The sequence below is a fragment of the Podarcis filfolensis genome, assembly GCF_964270895.1.
Source record: "Podarcis filfolensis genome assembly, chromosome: Z".
Taxonomy (NCBI): Eukaryota; Metazoa; Chordata; class Lepidosauria; order Squamata; family Lacertidae; genus Podarcis; species Podarcis filfolensis.
This window is the reverse complement of record NC_139617.1, coordinates 40,704,274-40,720,126: the sequence shown is the minus strand read 5'-3', so window position 1 is coordinate 40,720,126 and position 15,853 is coordinate 40,704,274. Positions and strand designations below refer to the sequence as shown.

Below are 15,853 nucleotides of genomic sequence, written 5' to 3'. Positions count from 1 at the left end.
CTAACTTCGTACTTGGCAGGAATGGAGATTCTTGAGAGTGCTAAAAGGCACTAAGAAAAATCTCCCTAGGACAGAGAAGCAGCAGCAAGCCAACTGCATTCCTTCTCCAAGATACATGGAAAGAACCAACACTCAGGTTAGATTCACACATGTATACTTTCCACTTCAGGACTTCTACATCAAATGGTTGCTTGCATCGAATGCTTGAGACATCTTCCTAGACCTAGACTAATCTAATCTACCAGTGGCATCAATACATAGGACAGTCCCATGGAAAAGAATCAATGGACACAAATTGGACCTTAGAAATTGCAATATTCAGAAACCAATAAGAGAACATTTAAACCCCCCCCCCCCAGGACTAGGGAAGCAAGAAAAGGCATCATATCCCACTGCACCTTGCATCCTTTGCATGCAACACAGCTTCCATTCTACTGCAGTTCGTCTTCTGCCTAAAACCACATTATTCATCTCACTGTCCACTGCGGCAAAATCATATGATGTGTAAGTTATATTACTGTTATATTTTTCCACCCCATTCATCTCAGTGCTAAAGAAACATGCAAAAGAAAGTGCAATCAATTACTTATTGGCTAATTAAACATCAATGGACTTTTAAATGGGGTGGGGGTGTTATTGTTTTGTTTGTTACTATGTTATGTATTTTTGTGTTTTTATATAGTAAACCACCCTGTGATCCTAGGATGAAGGGTAGTATAGAAATGATAATAATAATAATAATAATAATAATAATAATAATAATAATAATAATAATATCACTTGTTGGCTAAAAGCAAGAACAGCAATGCAGCATTTGCTGGATTGATTTCCATTCCTGACATGGGATGTATAAGCGAATGCCAGCAATTTCCACTCCCATTTCTACTTTCTTTGGAATTCTCTGACATCCCTAGCCAGAGCACACTGCTACTGATCTTAATGTGGCTCATGATTGGCTGGGAACGCTGAGGAGTGAGAAAAGAATGGGTAGCCAGACTGAACTAATAAGTGTTATAAGAACTTATTCTTGAACTTGCGTTTCTCTCCTCATTCCTATTTCCTCAAGTGTTATGTCTTTTTAATGAGTCTGAGGACAGGGACCATTTAAGTACTGATTTTTCTGAGCTTTAACGACAGCCTTTTTGACTAAAGGTGTGGGGGATAAATTAGGGCTGCGTGCTGGCTCCAGGTGAATCCTGGATCCTGAACTGAACTGAGCTGATTCAGGTTGACTTGGGATTCAAATGGGGAGGGTTGAGGTAGTCCCAGATGAAAGCAGGTCTACCCAGAGTGACTTGGGGTTGTCAAAAGGAGGAGGCAGGCAGGCAGAAAGGAGAAGAGAAGGGGATGCACAACCAGACTGCCTGGGTAAAGGTAAAGGGACCCCTGACCATTAGATCCAGTCGTGACCGACTCTGGGGTTGCTGCGCTCATCTCGCTGTACAGCTTCCGGGTCATGTGGCCAGCATGACTAAGCCGCTTCTGGCGAACCAGAGCAGCGCATGGAAACGCCGTTTACCTTCCCGCCGGAGTGGTACCTATTTATCTACTTGCATTTTGACATGCTTTCGAACTGCTAGGTTGGCAGGAGCAGGGGCTGAGCAACAGGAGCTCACCCTGTCGCGGGGATTCAACTTTCTGATCGGCAAGTCCTAGGCTCTGTGGTTTAACCCACAGTGCCATCTGCGTCCCTTAGACTGCCTGGGTAGCTCACCTAAAATATGAGAGGGAGAGGCATGCTTTGGGCCTAAACAAGATTAGTGTTTACAGGTGCATGTATCTGCCATGCAGACTGTGAAACCAGAACACACTGTCATTTCTTTTCCGTTCACCTTTGCTCTGAAATTGGATAATCAAAATGTCTGCAACACTATGGTGCTCTTGATGTAAACGAACAAACAAACAAAACACCTTAGAAACTCACAGCCTTGGATCGTGCATTGCTTATTCATGACCCTGCTGGGGATTCTTTCCATTTAAGAGGAATTATACAGCTCCATGGAACTCAACAAGCCATGTTTATGATGTGAGTGGTGCTTACGGCATCTCAGGCAAAAGCACTGACTAAGGCAATGGCATAACTTCTGGCTGACCTGCTAATCATGCACCACCTACAAAACCGTCAGAGTCAAAAGGAAAAGCAGTGAGGAAAGGGGTGTCACAATTTTACAGGAGGAGAAAGCAGAGGATGCGGTAAATAGGTGCAGCATTAAAAAAAATCTGAGAATTCCTCAACATTCTTTTTTTTTAAAAAGCAAAGAACAAGTTATATGCCCTCCAACATTTCCCCTATGAAAATAGGGACATCCTGTTCAATTATTATATTATATATATATATATATATATATATATATATATATATATATATATCAATAATAATAATAATAATAATATATTATTATTATTATTATATACTGGGTTGCCCAGCTTCTCTGGGCGAGTTCCAACATATATAAAAACATAATAAAATATTAAACATTAAAAGACCTCCTTATATTGCTCTCAGGTGTTTTGTGAAAGTTGTATAGGATCAAATCACAAACCAGGATGACTTCTGTAAATCCGGGACTGCCCCTAGAAAATAGGGACCCTTGGAGGGTCTGAAGTTACCCTATGATCAACCAAGAGTTGGAGGGCACCCAAACAGGTGCTAAAACTACTAGGAGGCTGGTGGGGGGTGGGTTACCGCTCTCAGAGCCCCTACACAGCTCCTCATTTCCGCCCAGGACTAATGGAAGTAGGATAAATTATACAGAATTTGTATTAAACACACACCCGTGTATTCATTTGCTTAATGTATGCTGTCTGTGGGATTTCACGTTCCTGGAAAAGAAATTTGGTTTTGGATTGTTTTGGCTTTACAACATAGGGATGAACCAAAGGGTGGGGGGAGGTGGATGGGCAGAGGTGGCACTAAGAGACTGCCAACTGTGTGTCCCAAACTATTGGATCTTTGGGTCCTGATTCAGCAGTCCTATACCAGGCTGCAGAAACAGGGCCAATGAGAAGCCGCAGCAGGAGTGAGATGCTGTTAGACTGTAACACCTTTGCTAAGAGACCTGCTACCGGGACAAGTTCAAGGTGTTACTATTAGTGTATAGAGCCTGGGACACGTTTACCTGTAAAATCGCCTGTAAAACCCATATACAGTGGTACCTCGGGTTACATACACTTCAGGTTACATACGCTTCAGGTTACAGATTCCGCTAACCCAGAAATAGTGCTTCAGGTTAAGAACTTTGCTTCAGGATGAGAACAGAAATTGTGCTCCGGCGGCGCGGCAGCAGCAGGAGGCCCCATTAGCTAAAGTGGTGCTTCAGGTTAAGAACAGTTTCAGAATAAGAACAGACCTCTGGAACGAATTAAGTACTTAACCCGAGGTACCACTGTACCTTCACTCAATTATTTCAGTCTGTGGAACTGGCATTGTTACAGGTGCCAGAGAATACCATACCCTCCATACCCAACGTACATACCACACCAAAAAAAATCCGGGAGGGACACAATCTTCCAGGACTGCCTCCTCCTTTTTTCTTGCTAGAGAATGGAGTCCATTGTGTATGCCATAATTTCGTGTGATTTCATGCCATGTCCCTCCCCCCCCCCAAAAAAGTGCATTTTCTGGCATGGCACCCAAAACACACATTTTGGGACACCGCACAAGATTGCAGCCCCAAAGAAAGCGCCTTGGGGCATGTGGAATCGTATGAGATCACAGTGTACAAAATGGTCACCATTCTTTCATGAGAGAAAAAAAAAGCATGACCCGTTTCCCCCCCGGGACACTTGCTTTGGAAGTCCCTGCCTATGGACATAAGGGAGGCGCCTTAGCTGTACGTTTTTTACACCTGTTAAAAACATTTTTATTTAAGCAATCCTATCTAGATAGGTAGGATGCTGACAGGTGTTTTCATCTGTTGTTGTTTTTAGTTTATCATGGACTTTAATCTTTATTGTTACAGTATTTGACTGTTTTACACTTTTTAAATCATTGTTTTATCTTTTTGTAAACCACTTTGTTTATTTACAATCAAGCGGTATACAGTGGTACCTCAGGTTACAGACACTTATAATCAGGTTATTTAATTCCCAATTAAATGTACTATCAGGCAAGACAATCATGCTGTCAGCCCCAACCCGCTATCTGCTGGCACCCAGCCACACTCCTTTTGCTAGATCCACATTGCTCCAGCTGGACCTGTTCTGACCCAGGACAATCTAGGCCTGTCTCAACCTGTTGTGGATGGATCCTGGGTCGACGCAAATAGGCCCACTTCAGCTCATTATCTGGCATTTGTCCAGATCTGCATTCCTAATATGTTACCATCCTCTGCTGTTGTCACTGTAAGTAATGGCCTGTTTATGCATGCAACAAGTTTCAGATTAATTATTACGCAGAATATAACTACTACTGTGCTTGCAATAAAATGAACAAATTGTTCAGGGGAGAATTAATTAACAATGGTACTAATGCATGAATCAAGGTGGGGATGGATGCAGTCTTTGGATAACTGCAGTCCAAAGGCGGGGAAATCATTTTTCTTCTGGGGGCCATGTTCCCTTCAGAGTCGTAGCTACAGGTCGGGGAGACTAACCAGGTTTCTTGCCCCGGGTGAAGCCTCCAGAGGGGTGCCATTGAGGCTCCCAGCCTGTGTGTGTGTATGCAAAAGTGCATTGGGTGGGTGTGTGCCAAACTGGGTCTTTGACCCAGATGAAATATTGCCTACTTTTGCCCCTGCCTTCTTTGTAACCCTCTAGGGGCTGCATGCAAGCTTTGATGAGTATCATCAGACCTTGCCATGTGACCTGACCTAGCCAATCTTGATGGCTCTTCTCCGATGCTTCCTTTTCTATGGTCAGTATCTGCCAAGTGACTGTGTAATGCAGCCTCCCTTCTAACCTTGGACCACATCTCCCATCATCCCTCACCACTGACCATACTGGCCCTTGCTGATGGGAGTTGTAGTCCAAAGCATATGAGCACTGCAGGTCATTTGAAAAAGGTTCCCACCCCAGCAGTAGAACTTTCTAATAGGCCCTTAGTAAAAAATGTAAGCAACTCTGCAGAATTCTTCCTGCTGGGTTAGACAATATCACTCATTAACATGCCAGCACTTATGGCCTTGAAAAAGATAAGCACCAAGCAAGCAAGCAATAAAAAAACACCATCTCAAACAGTCTTGGAAAGATTTGAGGTTAGCTTCCAGAATAAACATTCTGGGGTGCAAATCACAAATAGTTGCCCACAGTGCTTTTTTTTATTATTAAAAAAATATTTAGGGGTACTTTCATTTCCCTACTCATATTGAAATACTGCCCCTCAATGAGGCCAAACTTAGATTCACAAAATGTTTAGGGGTATGCGTCCCCCGTGTCCCCCCAGAAAAAAAGCACTGGATGCCCAACACCAGCCCACAAAACCAGCATTGAAAGCAAATATGAAATTAGTAAAACATTTAAAACACATATAGGTAATGAAATCATTTATCTGGAAACAGAAGAGTTTCCAGCAAATAATAAAAGGAAGGGCAAACCTGTTTAACATCAATAAGCAGGGGGTTCTAGAGAGCCTTCTCGCACAAAAATATACATTGGGTGGACTGCAGGTGTTTTCATCTCTGCCCTTCCCTGAACACATGTTACATAGGGTTATAAACCCTGGTTAAACATGTGGTCGGAGGAAGAAAATGAGACTCATGCAGTCCATTTCAGTTCTTCTCACTTTCCCAATCTTACTTTTAGTGCTTCAAATTTCCACATTAGTTTGCTTTCTTTTTCCTTTCATGAAAATTCATTACCATTTCAGTACAATTTTCTCCTAATAAACACATTTCTTATGTAATTATTCCAAATGTACATATTTTTGCAGAACGATTTCTGTATGTATTTCTGTGTGGGATGTTCCACTATAATATGCATTTTTAGGCATACTTTACACTAGCACATGGGGGGAAAGGCATTGCAGATCTGCAGAAATGTGGGTTTCAAAGGATGGCTATGTTTCAATCTGCGTATTTTTTTCAGTAGGTGTGAATTGGATAGACTTGCTTTTAAATGTGGGTGTAGCAGAATTCCACACCCCCACAATCCCTACACTTCTTCCTACTCACTGGGAGAGGGTTCCAGATTTCCATGACAGGGGGGATATGATGGCAAAGGGTGGCTTGGGAATATAGAACAGGGTTGCCATATTTCAAAAAGCAAAAACCAGGACACCCCAAAAGTAGGAAGACTCCGAAAATTGCCGAGCTTTTTTTCGCTAAAGAAAAACCCGAAAGTTGGGTTGTGCTAAAGGGCTACATCTGGCTCTAAGGTTGAGTACATTTGAGCAGTAAGGGCCATTTTGATGTCCCATTTTGCACACAGAGAGAGACACACACAAACAAATAAACAAGCCAAACACAACTGCAAGGAATCCCAGAATGAGAGAAAGCTGGGCATCAGTTTCCCAGATCAAATTTTGGAAGCCCACCGAAATTGCATCAAGGCGCATAGCCATTCCCTTGCCATGCCTCGTGTGCTTTCAAACAGTCCATCATCAGGAGCAGCCCAAGATTAATCAGGCAGACAGTGGGAAAATGAATCGGCAGACATCTGTAGGACTCGCATCCCACACAAAGAGCTCAATTTAGATTTGTGGCAGAGTTACAAGGCGAAGGAAACTAAAGCAATATTGAGACAGATGCAGAATGGTACTGCACACAGAAGGGGGAGAAAACTGCAGGAGGCACACACAGACACCCCCTCTTTCTCTAGCCCCTGAAGAATCTTGGTTTGGAGAAAATACCCTAATATGGCTTAGCAGCTACAGTATGCAAATTGTGTGAAATAGTGGGTGTCTTAAGTAAGACCAGAAGAATATCCCTGCTGATTGGGGGAAAGGGCTGTAGCCCCACGGTAGGGCATCTGCCTTGCATGCAGAAGATCCTAGGTTCAATCCCTGGCCGCTGTGTTAGCTGGAAATGTCCCGTCTGAAATCCTGGAGACCCACTTCCAGTCAGCATATACAATACTGAGCTAAATGAGCTAATGACTCAGAGGTAGGCAGCTTCCTTTGTTCGAGGAATTTATTTTCTCTACTATGTTATTTAATATTACAAGGATGTTGCTTATTGCTTCCAACACCATTGGTTGGCATGTGTCTTTCTTCTCAGGAGACAATGGAGGAATGCTCCCTTGGGGGTGAGGTCAAGCTGTTGGAAGGTTGCAGCGCCTGCTGTGGCTGTAGAGACCAATGCAGGAGGGACATGGTCCAACACCACTCATATTGTAAATTGCTTTGGCAACTGATTCTGAAACCAATAGATAAATAGTACAAGGAGGAGCAAAGGAAAAGGAAGATGGAGGAGAAAGAGGAGGAGGGAGAAGAGCCTTCCAGGATCAGACCAAAAGTCCACATAGTTTAGCATCTCTGCTTCCAAAAGTGGCCAGTCGGATACCTTCAAGAAGCTCCCAAGCCCTGCCACACTCCTCCTCCTCCTCCTCAGCAACTTGTAGAAATTGCATGAGAACATAGGAAGCTGTCTCATACCATTTCATACCTTTTCTGGACTTTGCTATCTAGCAGGAAGGACTGAAGCTCAGTGGCAGCACTGGTGGAGGAAGAGGAGTGCACGGGGAGCACGCCGCCCCCCGGCAGTGTGATCCTAGTGGGGTGCCATCGCAGCTGCCTCCCTGCCCATGCTGGGTGCCACGCCCCCGCAGGCAGTGTGCCAAGCCCCCAGGACGTGTGCCATGTCACTGCGGGTGGCACGCCATGCTCCCAGGACATGTGCCAGCCCCGCCCCCACCTGCTCTCAGCCCCCCACCCCGGTGCCAGAGCATGAAGCTCCGCCACTGAGTGGTAGAGCACCTGTTTTGCATACAGAAGGCCACAGGTTCAACATCTGCCCCCCCAGCACCTCCAGGTACAGCTAGGGCAGAATTAATGTGTGAAATCCTTGAGAGCCTCTGCCAGCCAGTGTAGATAATATTGAGCTGGATGGACTGATTGTCCAGCTCAGTACAGTGGTACCTCGGGTTAAGTACTTAATTCGTTCCAGAGGTCTGTTCTTAACCTGAAACTGTTCTTAACCTGAAGCACCGCTTTAGCTAATGGGGCCTCCTGCTGCTGCCGCACCACCGGAGCCCAATTTCTGTTCTTATCCTGAAGCAAAGTTCTTAACCTGAAGCACTATTTCTGGGTTAGCGGAGTCTGTAACCTGAAGTGTATGTAACCCGAGGTACCACTGTATAAGGCAATTTCCTATGTTCCCATCTATTCCGACTAGCAGCAGTTCTCTGTGGTCTCAAGTAGATGCCTTCCCCATAACTACTAGCTGGTTATTTTAACATGGTCCTTAAAAAAACAACCTGACAGGAATTCCATACAAAGCATTTTGCATACAAAGCATATCCTCTACCACTGAGTAGTGGCCCCTGCTAAATGAAATTGAGCCCAAAGATGAGCACTGCAACCCCAGAGTCGGTCACGAGTAGACCTAATGGTCATGGGTCCCTTTACCTTTTACATGGGTTGTAGGCAGTTTTAGCCCTACTCAGAGTAGACCCATGACTAATGCCCCATCTGCGCCATACATTTAAAGCAGTATTACAGACCCTCCAAGTGTCCCTATTTTCCAGGGATGTCCCAGATTTACAGAAGCCATCCTGGTTTCTGATTTGATCCCAGAATGTCCTTCTTTTCCTTAGGACACTCCAATTTTCATCAGATAAATGTTGAAGGGTATGGAGTTATCTGACCCTTGAGCCATCTAAAGTGGGCCCTGCATAGGGAAGTTTTTTTAAATCTTTAATGTTTTATTATGTTTTTATATATGTTGAAAGGCGTCCAGTGGCAAACCAATCAGATGGGTGGGGTATAAATCGTTAATAAAAATAATAATGCAACAATAATTTCTCCTTACTTTCATCAGAGAAATGTTGCAGGGTATGATATTTTACCACTCTGAATAACCACAGCCTCCCCTCAAAGAATCCTGGGAACTGTAGTTTGTTACAGGTACTGAGACCCCCTATTCCCCTCTAAGAGCTACAGTTCTCTGGGAAGAGGGATTGACTGTTAAAACATTCTGAGAATTGTGAAAAGTTTGCATAAGAATGCATTGTGAATACAATAAACAAAATTGCACTGAGTTGCATACAACATTAGTAATAAAAAAGGCCCACTGTCACTGAAATTAATTAACATTACTAATTTAGGGTTGTAGCCAATTCTAGTGCTACTAAGAGCAGATCCACTGAAGTTACTGCACATGAGTAACTTAAGATCATTAACTTCAATGCATCTGATCTGAGCATAACTGAGTTGCATGCAAACCTCAGTATACCAAGTCTATAAATTTCAAATTAATTGGGCCTATTCATTCAGTGGCGAAGCTGCATGCTGCGGCACCGGGGGCAGAGAGCAAGCGGGGGGATGGCTGGCACATGTCCCAGGGGCGTGACACGCTGCTCCAGGGGTGGGGAGTGTGTCCCAGGGGCGTGGTGCACCACCCGCGGGAGTGTGGTATCCAGTGCATGTCCAGGGAGCGGCCGCAGTGGTACCCCCTCCCCGATAGTTCCGGGGGTGATGTGCCCCCCGTCCCTCCGCCAGTGTATTCATTTCAACTGAGCAAAGATTAGTTGAATGTGACTCATTAGATGAGGGGAAAATATTTAGGGGGGGGGGATATGCACAATAATACCGTATTTTTTGCTCTATAAGATACACCTGAACATAAGATGCACCTAGTTTTTGGAGGAGGAAAACAAGGAAAAAAATATTCTGAATTCCAGAAGCCAGAACAGCAAGAAGGATCGCTGCGCAGCAATCCCTCTCACTGTTCTGGCTTCAGCGATAGCTGCGCACTCACTCCATAAGACGCACACACATTTCCCCTTACTTTTTAGGAGGGGAAAAGTGCATCTTATAGAGCAAAAAATACAGTATATCAGGAGGCATATGCATGAAAATAAGTATGGGTTTTCATGTGCACTTAAAAGAAGTGGTGTTGTGGAGTGTGCTGAACTCAAGACTGGTAACTACAGGAACTGCGAGAAGGAAAACTCGACACTTCTGTCCTGTGCTGCTATACACACACAAATTTTGCAGGTGGCAAACTTTCTGGTTGAAGACTTTAGCCCTCTAGTGTAGGATAATCTAGTCTATACTCTGCCCTGCCATTTAGGATCATAGGAATGTGCCCTATTCTGAGTCAGACTATTGTCAAACCAGCTCAGTATTGCCTACACTGACTGGCAGTGGCTCTCCAGAATTTCAGGCAGAGATTTCTCCCAGCCTTTACCAGAAACGCCAGAGATTGAACCTCGGACCTTCTGCAAGCGAAACAGAGCTACACTGCGCTACAACCCTTACTTAGCCATTGGACCATCTAGCTCAGTATTGTCTAAACTGACTGGCCGCAGTTCTACAGGATTTCAGGCAGGAATCTCTGCCAGTCTTACCTGGAGAGTGCCAGTGGAGATTGAATCTGGGACCTTTGCATGCAAAGAAGATGCTCTGCCAATGACCTACAGCATTACCCTGAGTCTCCTCTATTTACAACACTTTTGTGCAACTTACTCCCTTTCTTTCTCCATTATGTGCCTTTAGGTGAGACATTAAAAATGTGTGATCTGTGGAGTGATAAAAACAGCATATGCTTTCAAACAATCAGTTCTTCTGAGTTCTTTATGGAAGAAAACTAATTTGTATTCCTGGGAGCAGTTCACAAGATGGATTTTCTTTTCACTTCTTACTTCTATTCATCACATTAAGATTCATCTCAGTAAAATAAAAAAAACAACCCCAAAAACTACCTCTTACAGTAGAAGAAGCACTGGTACGCAGACTAGAGGAACTGAGCTGATCAAGACCAGAGATCGGGAGAAGCTTGATCCAGTTCACATTCAAAGGCAAACCTCCTAACTTGCACATTCTGGAACAATATTAGAACCAAAACAAATCATCTTTTAAATTTGCACTTATCCAAATTTTACAATGCACTTCTCCAGCCGGGTAATATGTGCACAAATGCATATAACAGGGCATAGTCACTAAAGGCCCAAGTGTCCTCTGTGGTTAGGAGTGCCTTTTATCAGCTTCATCTGGTTCACCAACTATGCTTGTTCCTGGATGGAGATAGCCTGCCCACTGCAGTCTATGCACTGATAACCTTGAGGCTAGATTACTGTATGTGGGGCTGCCCTTGGATCTGGCTCGAAGGCTCCAGCTGGTGCAGAATGCTGAACATGTGACACCATCAAGAACATGTGACACCATTGTTAGAGCAGCTGCATCTTCTACCGAGCCAAGTTCCAGGTTCTTGTGTTGATTTACAACCCCCTGAACATCTTGGGTCTGGGATACTTCAGAGATCGCCTGAAGCCTCCTATCATCTGCAGGAGCATCCCTAGCTGCTCCCAGAGATGGCAAGGCTCATTTGACAACAACGAGAGAGAGAGCCTTTAGTCCTTGGCCCAGTCTTGTGGAACCTCCTGCCTATAGAGATTCAGCAGGAGCCTTCTAAACACCTGCTGAAAACTTTTCCATTCCACCAGGCCTCTGCAGACAATTAAGAGTACATTCCCCCCATGGTCTACTGATGTTCATTTTTAATTATTTTGCCTTTAACTTTTTATGATTTTACTGTATGGTTTTATGGTTTTATATTGGTGTAAATCGCTGTGATACAGTGGCATATAAATATTTTAATAAATAGAAGTGTCCTTTAAAATCCCTTAATAAGGGAGGTGGGTTGAAAAAAACCCCCCACATAATCCTGTAATCTGAAGCAGTCCAGTCCAGAATTCAGCCACTTTATTCTGCATGTTGTTTAGATGGCTGTTTCTCAAGCAAAGGAAGCAAATGGAAAGGTTAAAGGTGAAGGTGAATATGCCCCAGTGTACAGCTCATTAAGGCTGTGATAAGGGGCTGTGGCAGACCACCTGCTCTGAATGCAGAAGGTCCCTGATTCAATCTTCAGCATCTCCAGGTAGAACTGGAAATGTCCCATCCTGTCCCGTCCCCCCCGCTGCCGCCCTAAAACCCTGGAGAGCAGCTGCCAGTCAGTGTATGCAGTAGTGGGCTGGATGCCCTGAACTAGATGCACTGACGGTCTTGGTGCAAGGCAGCTATGTATATTACAGAATTGGAAGCAATTGGGCTGGATACAGAATACAAGGTGGAGGGAAGAGTGATTATATTGCCCAAAGATATGCCTAGGATAAAAATCAAAATTCTATGGGGGCAGCTTCTTAGTGCAAAACAGAGAAGTCAAAGACAAGTCTGGTTAATATGTGGAAGGAGGGTGGGAGCCTAAAGCACACCCACACCCACTCCCTCCAACACTGAGTGTATATTTGTGAATATTGTGGAGTGTGTTGTTGTTGTTGTTGTTTGTATTTATGTATTTTTATGTTTTTATATTGTAAACCACCCTGTGATTCTTGGATGAAGGGCGGTATAGAAATAAAATAAATAAACACAAACACAAAGAGACCAACCTTCATGCAAGCCCCTTGATTTTCCATCAGCCAATTACTAGGGCTGAGATTAACATGGGACACTTTTCGTGAACTTTTTAGCAACTAGTGGATTAGGTGGAGGTGTCCTTCTGCCCAGCTCCCCCAGCTAAGCTGGCCTTCTGCTGGCCATCACTGCAAGAGCTCCAGCTCTGTTGGTGCACCACCTCCGCTCCTGCCTGTTAAATGCGTAGGTGGGAATATCATCACAAGAATGGCCATTTGGCAGCACAAGAGGGGAAAAGGCTGGGCCTGTTTCGCTGCCCGTGCTATCTTTCCGTGCCTCCCACTTTCTGCTTTGAGCAATGGGGTTACAGATGTGCAAAGCCCCACCACTGTGGTGGTGTGGAGAGGTAAGTTAGGACTGTGCCCTGTGAAAAGCAACTCCACTATTCTCATTTTTCAGACTGTGTTTGCCTGTTCAGAGTGACAGCAGTGCCGTGGGGCCTCATTCTCACTGCCTTTGTTCTACCTCAGTAATTGCCCTGTGAAACTAAACTTTGTTGGCACTTCCACTCTTTTTGTGTGATCTCTAATTGGTCGGGACCATCCAGGAAGGAGAAGCAGAACTGGGGGGGAAATGTGAGACAGAAACAGTGGCTGTTACTGGCCAGAAGCAGCAATGAAAAAAAAATTGTGTTTTTATGGAAGAGAAGATTTTGGGGCACTACTTTCAGTCCAAAAACTGAATGAGGAACTTTTGGTACCTTCCAAACAATCATTGAGCATTTGATAGCTTGCAGCTGAATGCATGAATGGACTCCGTTAAGTCTGCATTGATGACAAAGGCTTGTGAGAACACTGTCTCTATAATGTTAAATCTAAGATCACCCATCATACATGCAAGTCTCAACAGACTAATGCAGTAATGAGTGGTGCTGTGACAAAAATTCATTCTACCTTTTTAAACATTCTCTGTCAATTTATCTACTAGGGTGGCCACTGACACATCTCCCCACATCACTCCCCCCCAAAAAAAAAAGAGAAAGAGGCAGAAAAGGGACAAAGATCACCATAAAATTTGCTAATTTGTATGAATAGATATACATTTAAATATAATGGGTTGTATCCAATTAAGTTCTTCTCAGAGTACACTAATTGAAGCCAATGGGTCTAAGTCTGTTAATTATTCTGAGTAGGACTGGATATAGCTCAATTACTATAACTTAAAGCAAAATACTGCTGGTGTGATTTAATACATCTCACTAGCCTAGTGGGGAAGACTGACCAGGTGAGATCCTAACCAGGTGATGAGGCAGTTTCAAGGCTCCTAGTCTCCCTTTCTGATGGGTCTTTATCTTTATAAAACTGGAGTTGGATTGGAGCATCCTTCAAAACAAAGGACTTCTTCAGAGGACCATCCTCTGCCAGATCTTCAAACAGAGGTTCATTTCCTGTAAAACAGGGAGCACAGCCACCCTAATTCCTGGTCCTTCTCTGGTCACCCGCTTATTAGAACTGGGGTTTTGTAAGGACAGTCAGTGACATCAGCCCGCCTGAGAGTCCATACATTTGGGATGCAATCACAGACAGAAGAACAGGCTGGTTTTGGGAGCCCTGCCAACAGCATATCCCTATGCCTGCCTATACCTGGGATGCACTTCCTAGAGGGCATAATGCATTAGTCATGCCTTTCCAACCCGTGTGAAAATCTTTCAGAAGCAGAGAGCTTGGATGTGACATGAATGCTTGGGAAGAGTACAAGCAATTCTAGATGCCATTGCCCTGCTCCTAAGCCCATTCACAGATTACCCCACTCTTAAGCTTATTCATGCATCACTACACTCCTAAACCCATTCATGGCAAGGCATGTCACACCAATTGATTTCAATTAAAATATCTGCCATGCCCAAGAGGGAATTCCATCCTGTCCTGCTGGCTTGCTGAGGCTACTCAGGAGGCGAATGGGGATGTGTGGATCACTGCAGGCCCCTAACCCACAGTAGATCTCTGTTCCCTGCATTCAATTCAGCTGCTCCTCCATACATTCACATGCTACTCTCTGTCCTCCATCCAGGTGAGCAAGAGGCCTGATCAGAGTTCAAGGGCATATTCCATCAAGGCAAAAACACTCAAAGAGGGTTTGAAGTAGGATCAGTGAGGTGGGTTGCCTGGAGGCCAGATGGAGAGGCCTGGAGGCCTACATTCAGCCCCTGAGCCTGAGGTTCTCCACCCAATGTAGGACCTGGAAGGGCAGCCCCTAATGGTCAGCTCCTTACCTGAAGATCACTTAGGAAACCAGGAAGCTGCATTCTAACAAGTCCCACCATAGGTCCATCTAGCTCAGGACTGTCTACACTGACTGGCAGTGGCTCTCCAGTGGCTCTCCCAGCCCTACCTGGATATGCCATTGGGAGGCAGAAATGACGAGCAGAATCCGAAACCAGGGAAGAGAAGCAGCGCAAGAAGAATGGAAAAAATTCAAGGACTATTTAAAGAAATATTATAAAGTTAATGAAAGTTAGAATGATGTTGGACTGGAAAGTAAATGGTTACTATTAGCAATGGTTAAGACAAGGAAAATAAGGAAGAATAGTCTAAATTTAAATTAAAATAAGGGAAGATTTGCTGAACAATCGATAAGAATTTGGAATACAGAAAGGGGAGGCATGAGGAAGTCGGGGAAGATAGGATATGAAATTAGGATATGAAATGATACATGTTTTTTGTTTTGTTTTTGTTTTTGTATGTTTATGTTTGTTGTATTGTGTTTATATGGAAAAATAAAAATATTTAAAAAAAAAAAAAAAGATATGCCATTGGGAATTGAAACAGGGGCCTTCTGCTGTCTCTTGTACTTCTTGATACTGCTAACAACAGGTGATGCAGCAGGATTTGGCATCACCAGCCCTGGATACCCAGGCTCTCTGTCTCTGCCCATTCTTGCCCCCTTGAATATGTGGCACTCAAAACTGCATGCCAATGTCACACCTTCCAAAAAGGAGAACCCAAAGAGTTAAAAAAACAAGAGATTACACCAGCAAGAAAATCTACTGGGTCAAAAGTGGGAACAGTGGTCGCTATGAAGAAGTGGTAGGGGACATTTTTCAGTCAGGCAAAATGGCTCAAGGCAGAGAGATGGTGAAGCAGGACTAGTGAAGCAACCTTCACATGAGAAAGGTTCTGGCCTCAAGGAGTCCCATGATGGAGAGCCCTGGAAGGCTGTTCCCCACCCCTACTGTAAAGCCCATAGCCCTCCAAAGTACTGTTGACATGGATTTTATCTACCCATGTTTAGGGTTGCCATATTTTGAAGAGCAAAAAAGAGGATGTTATTGCAACTGTGATTTTAAATGCCTCTTACTATATGTAGGCTATAGATGCACTAATATATTGCAGGGGGGGGCGG

At 44.1% G+C, this 15,853-nt stretch overlaps 1 protein-coding gene across 14 annotated transcripts in view; it reads right to left on the bottom strand.

Annotated features, from left to right (window-relative positions):
* KCNT1 (potassium sodium-activated channel subfamily T member 1) overlaps positions 1 to 15,853 on the bottom strand; it is a 207,799-nt gene that overhangs the window by 107,559 nt on the left and 84,387 nt on the right. The window lies entirely within an intron of this gene.